At 40.8% G+C, this 6,984-nt stretch overlaps 1 protein-coding gene across 3 annotated transcripts in view; it reads left to right on the forward strand.

Annotated features, from left to right (window-relative positions):
- Positions 1-6,984, forward strand: part of ascc3 (activating signal cointegrator 1 complex subunit 3) — a 180,058-nt gene that overhangs the window by 22,399 nt on the left and 150,675 nt on the right. The window lies entirely within an intron of this gene.

Genomic DNA, 6,984 nt, shown 5'->3' on the forward strand with positions numbered 1-6,984 from the left:
GTGAGTTGAATTGTAAATAGTTGTATTGATTGCATATTGCCAGCCAAATACTGTATGCTGAATATGTTCTAGAAAGATTTAATTAATTACAGTTTTGATGATAGTATAATTTGATTTGATTTGGTTATTGCTATGGCATCCGTGGCACCTATAAATTGTAGACTAAAGTTGTAAACTTAGCTATCTGACTTTCATTTAATATTATGTTACTCATTGAATGGCCTATCTTAGCCATCATCGCAACAGTTGCCCCCCCTGAGAAATTTGTCAGGAGCCGCCAGTGATGTAGCCGCTAACTGCAACTCACACATGTAAATGTTTTTCTACATATCTGCTGTGGTAGAAATTGGGCAAAGTCAGGTGTGTCAAGTCAAGTCAACCTTTGTGATTGAAAAATGAAGCCAACGCTAAAGTGCCAAAAATCGTAGTTCCTCAAAAGTCTAGTTGATGCTCCAAAAGCCAATCAATCCCCATAGACTTCCATATCAACTTTGCTGCAGAAATAGATATGTTTACAACCTGGTACAAAAATGCTTTTGGTCTCTACAGCTAATTTCCCTGTTCCTCACAACTGTGTGGGGGTGAATTTTTATATGACGCGCTTCTTTAAATTATGTTAAGGCTTAAAGTTATGTATAATTTTGGGCATTGGCACTTTAAGTGACAGCCAGCCATTCAGCAGCCAGGCTTCTTTTGGCCTGCCTCAATTCCACCCGTGTACCACCTCACCTTTTTGGATTAACTGGGAGTTAGGTGAAGTCAGGCATTGCCAAGATGGCAGCAGCCAGAGCCACTGTCACTGAGCTGGTTGAAGACACAGAGACTGTGTCCCTGTTCAGTGTTTCCCCTACCATTGTACAGGCCTAGCGGGCCGCCAGGCCACAAAAAAAAAAAAGAAAAAAAAAAAGCCACCTATCCATTCATTCATAAATCAATAATCATTTACATTTAGGAGCGCCTCTGTGCAGCGCAACGTGAGTCAACCTGCTTCGTTGCCTAGTAACGATGTGAGTACCGCTGCTGAACGATCGGGCATATTTTATGGGATGTTAAAGGTTTGTAGCTAGCCAACTATGGCGAAGCTGAAGAAAAGAAAAAATATCGTGGGCAACAGACAACTTAATATAAAGAAGTTTTTCTGCCAGACTCTGGAGCCAAGGAAAATAGATGAAGGGAGAGTAACAGAGGAAACTCAAAAAAAATGACAGCTGCAGGTGAGATGGAAGAAAGGGGGGCAGATTGCATTGGAGAGAGGGGCCCCGCTCCGACTGCCGGCTGTGACCCGACGGGTGACAGCTGGCCTGGTCCGACTGGTAACCCAGTCAAAAAAACATACAGCTAAACACAGAACATCTGGCTGGGATCCCGAATGGTTTAATAACCATACAGGCCTTGGTTGTACCACACTCCCCATGGTAAGTTTCCAATTTGTTGTTTAGCTTATATTTTTGTTCTGATTGAGCTTCTTTTTTTGGTAAGCAATAATGATGAAAATAACACAGACAATAGGCTAATTTTCCACTAGAACCACTAAGGAGTCATTTTTCCCCAGGCATTGTCAAATGTATGTAACTCTGTTATAAAAGGAATAAAAAACTTCTATGTTTAATGTTTGTTAAATGTTTAAATTATTTATAAATGATAGAATCTCAATTATGTGTAGGAAATTCCCCTACAACAATACCTTGGTGAAGTTCTCTAAACCAAGAAAAATCAAGTGCAGCACAGAACAATGCACAGTGTGTGGTTGAAGTGCCAATGTGTAATCAAGCATGTTCCATTTGTATGCAATAAATGCACCTAATTAAGTCACCCTCTCCTTGTGATCTTGAATACAGTCTGGGTGAACAAAAATTTGAATGCAAATATAATTGTAGAATTGCAGACTGCTTGCTGTGCCACCTGACTTAATCCAACTGCGCCAATACACCATCCCATGCGTCTCGTCTCTTTAGGGTTTTTTCGGTGGGTGCCACCGGGCCTGAAAAAAATTCTAGGGGAAACACTGCTGTTTTATACAATCTATGGGCGGAATTATGCAAACAAATAAGAGGGAAGTTATAAATGCCACGTGGCCTGCAAACTGACAGGTAATGATCTATAAATATGCTAAACCTGTTTCACATTAACAGATGGATCCACAAATGTGTATATATCACTTTACATGTATTGTTGAGGTGAAATCTATAACAATCTTAGGAGAATTTTAAATAAATGTTGAAAGAGTAAGTTATGCCAATTTCCAAACTGCTCTGTACTTCATATAACACCAATAAAAAAATAACTTTGTTCACATCAGTGTTTAGAGGGCAACCCGAGTTCTTATGAAGACTTTCGAGATCAATTTGAACTTGAACTTAGAAATGAGGAGTCTATGCTGAACATGGTATTTCGGGTACATAAAGTTTGACCTGTCCTAATGGTGCATTTAAAATCTTGACGCTCCTATTGATTCTGTAACCTTGACCTTCATCAGCAGGCCTTTTGGGTTTGATCCAGATGCTGGATTTATCATGACCTAGCTGTTAGCCAAGTCATCCTTGGCCTTTACCTCTGCATCTTTTTAGACATTTTACAACCTTCTGCTTGGATTTGACCTTCATTAGTAATAAAAACCATTTGGAAATATTAGCAACTCAACATGTAGAGCACACAGAACCAGAGATCAGAAACCTAATTTCTTGACTCTGGAGGATAGACTGATGAGATGACACCGCGTGTGTGTGTGTGTGTGTGTGTGTGTGTGTGTGTGTGTGTGTGTGTGTGTGTGTGTGTGTGTGTGTGTGTGTGTGTGTGTGTGTGTGTGTGTGTGTGTGTGTGTGTTTGTGTGTGTGTGTGTGTGTGTGTGTGTGTGTGTGTGTGTGTGTGCGCGTGCGCACACACGCATGCGTGTTTGTGGACCAGTGTCAGCTCTTTGTAAGTGCTGGAGAAAGGTCTGGCTGAACCCATTATCATGCTGGTATAAGGGAAAGAAACACCATTGCTTGCTCGTATTTCTTTAAAACAATCACAGTCGTCTTGGATGCTGCTGAGTCCAGGATGCAGCGACGGTTCCTGGGCAAAATTACATGATGGCAGACCCTGCCACTGATACGCCTAAATCCCAGCAAAAGAAACAAACAGGCCTGCCTTATTGTGTGATCCAAATCTTCATCAAAACTTGCCTTTTTCAGCATGTAGGAAGGACATTCTCGACTGCTGCGTTTTAATATTCAACATCTACTCCTCAAAGTAGTTGATAAATGATAGGAGATACCCCTGCCAAGCTTGTCTGAGGTGAAAACACTGTTTGATTGCAGTCTGTCTGCAGTATATATAGAGTTTTAGGCAGGTGCGAAAAAAATGCTGTAAACTAAGAATGCTGTCAAAAATGTAAGTGGTAATAGTTTATTTCCATCAATTACCAAATGCAGTGAATGAACAGAAGAGAAATCTCAATCAAATCAATATTTGGTGTGACCACCCTTTGCCTTCAAAACTGCATCAATTCTTCTAGGTACACTTACACACAGTTTTTGAAGGAACTCAGCTGGTAGGTTGTTCCAGACATCTTGGAGAACTAACCACAGATCTTCTGTGGATGTAGGCTTCCTCATATCCTTCTGTCTCTTCATGTAATCCCAGACACACTCGATGGTGTTGAGATCAGGGCTCTGTGGGGGCCAGATAGATAGTTCTTAATGACATTGGCTGTATGCTTGGTGTCATTGTCCTGCAACAGAAAACATTTGGGGCCAACCATATGCCTCCCTGATTGTATTGCACGATGGATAAGTATCTGCCTGTATTTCTTAGCATTGAGGACACCATTAATCCTGACCAACCTGACCACTTCTGGCCAGTCTTCTTCGGACAGTAGATGGGTGTACCTGGGTCCCTCTGGTTTCTGCCAGTTCTGAGCTGATGTTACTGCTGGACATCTTCCAATTTCAAAGGGAACTAAGCTTGATGTCTTTTTCAACTGCTGCACTAAGCTTCCTTGGCTGACCACTGCGTCTACGATCCTTAACGTTGCATATGTATGCATATGTGTGTGTATATATATATGTGTATGTATATATATCAGTTATCAGTGTTTCCCCTTTGACAACCTATTTATTGAATGGCCAGTTGAAAATTACTTTTTAAAGGCTGAATGTGTGTGTGTGTGTGTGTGTGTGTGTGTGTGTGTGTGTGTGTGTGTGTGTGTGTGTGTGTGTGTGTGTGTGTGTGTGTGTGTGTCCGTTTTGTGACGGACAGTTCACGTCTCCGCGTCATCCATTCATTTCTGATAATGGACACCTCGAAGGGCATTATCCTGCTTATACCATGGTCACTTACAAAAGAAATGAATATTGTTATTATTGTTTTTACTTTTAAAATCGTAAGTTTTTCACAAGAAGCGGCTGAGCAGACTATTTAATATCGCTTGTTGTGACGCGTTGCCAAGGTAACCGGCTCTGGCCACAGAGCCTGCAGCTGGTAGGCTACAGCTGTTATATTAGACCTAATCAGTGGAGGGAGATGGTTTTGAGATGATTGCTTAATGTTATGTTACGTGATACAAAGTATCATTTCAGAGGACAAGTGCACTTCTTACCGCTTGTGTGTGTCCAGAGGATGATGCGAAATTTTGTTTCAAAGAATCGAAGTCCACGGATAGTTTCCTAAATCATTTTTATTGCAAGAAATATTATTCACCATTCACTCTGATCATTATATGTGTATCAAGCATGTCTATCCTAAATCGTTCTTATAAATATTATCCACCATTCACTCTGTATCAAGCAAGTAAGTTGTTCTGAGTTTCTGTTGCCACGGTTACCAACTAGCGTTTGAGCCAATGCAATAATTTAGAACAGTCAGGCTATTAGACCAGAACTTTTTTATAGGTGTCCGACAACACTTTTTAACGTACACCCTGCAGCCAATCAGAATCGAGTATTCACCCAGATCATGGTATAAAATCATAATATATTAGTATTAATAATACAGTATTAACAATACAAATGTTTACTATAATATTATTATATTTATCATTTTTATTGCCTTGAAGGCAACATAATTTTATGTTTAATTTGAGTTAAATAAGAAGATAATGCCTGAATATTAATTGTTCAATTTAAGAAGATGAAATAAAATGACTTGAATATTCAGTTGTGTTATGTTTGTGGAGGATCATGAACACGTATGAGTGAGGGGGTACTCATGGTTTGACAAAAAGGCTCAAGGGGAACAGAAGACAAAAAAGGTTGGGAACCACTGATGTAGTTGACCAATCACATGCAGCCTGAAGGGAAAAAAAAGTTGAGGAAAAAAAACAAAAACAAAGCGGCTCTCACTCCGGTCCCAGGCAGGAGGCTCTGATCGTTCACTTCATAGAGCTGGCTCTAAGAGCAGTTTCATTCGCGACCAACATCACTGATGTCACTGTCATCACTGATGACCAGCGTCATCTTCATCACCTGCCTTTCTCTTCTTAGAGAAATATTTGATCAAGCTCATCTGAAAATGCAGTCAGCATCATGGCGTGTAGATATTAGCTTAATGCTATCAATTAGTTCACTCACGTCAGCGACACTGAGTTGGCACTGGGCCCGATTAACTTAAGCCACCGATATGTTCGGTAACGTTAGCTGGCCATCAACATTTTGCGAATGTCTGTTTAACTTGTAAAATCTATTATGAGTTATCTTAAGCTAATAAGTCTACCTTTTCTCCAGTAAGTCGCTGCCCTATTTTCCAAGACGACAGTCCTCTGACTCTCTGACCTAGTTCCTGGGTGCTTGACATGATGTCCCTTTCAAGGTCGTGCTCTCGCAATTAACATCGGACTCTGCTGTGAAGGTGGAGACATGCGGCGGCGGTGTATTTGCGACAATAAAAAAAAAAAAAAAGTAATTTGAAGGAGTGTCGGCTAGGATTTAGGAATGGCGGCCCGCCACTCTTGTGAGAGTGAAATTTTAAAACAGGATTTTATCAGTCTTTTTAACCTTACAGGGACTGTAACAAATCCGTTTTTATTTCTGGACCACTCTCCTCCTTCCATCGAGGTATAGGGCGTTTTAGCAGGCTACTGTGTCTCAGCAGCTGGTTACAGTCAGCCTGCCCCTCTCACAATGTGGTTTTAATTGACAATTTTAACCTCTTCTGGAACCGCAGGCCATTTTTTAGCAGAGATGGAATTCACCCCAGTCCACATGGTTCCCGTTCCCTGGCTGCATATATCTTCCATGCTGTTACTACAAACAGTCGAAACAGTCACGCATGACAAATTATTCCTGAATTGCACCTGGACACCACAACAGTCACTGGACACAACTATTCCTCTCGCCGTCATGCCCGAGTCTGCTGACGAGCGCCCCCTGCTGTGAGTACACGGACACTTCCTGGTCATCAATCCCTCAATCATCCCCTTCAATCCATTTAGTCACTACTAGACACACCATCAAACGGACTTCTAGAATAAATCGTAATATTCTCAACACTGTACACAGACATAAACCACCAATAATGAATCCACCCCTCAACGCCACATTACACATGGCACTTCTAAATGTCCGGTCTCTTTCAAACAAATCATTTCTTATCAATGACCTGATTTTAGATAACAATATTCAATGCATGTTTTTAACTGAGACATGACTTGGCACAGATGGTCCAGCAACACTTATGGAAGCATCCCCACCCAACTATGGTTTTTTATACTCTTCCAGGACTGATGGAAAAGGTGGGGAAATAGCAACCGTCCTCTCCACAGCAATAGATTTTAAGGACTGTACATTTGATATATCCATCTTTTGAATATCATGCATTTGTTTTTAACAGCCCTCCCATTCTATGTATGACTGTTTACAGGCCACCTAAAAGATGTTCCTCTTTTTTTCAGATTTTTCTGAAGTCCTTTCAATCATCCACACCAACTATGATAAGAGTATTATCTTAGACGATTTTAACATTCATGGAGACAATCAATCAGACTCTTTTACCTCAGACTTCGTAAAC

Source organism: Chaetodon trifascialis, chromosome 7, assembly GCF_039877785.1.
Source record: "Chaetodon trifascialis isolate fChaTrf1 chromosome 7, fChaTrf1.hap1, whole genome shotgun sequence".
NCBI classification, from domain to species: domain Eukaryota; kingdom Metazoa; phylum Chordata; class Actinopteri; order Chaetodontiformes; family Chaetodontidae; genus Chaetodon; species Chaetodon trifascialis.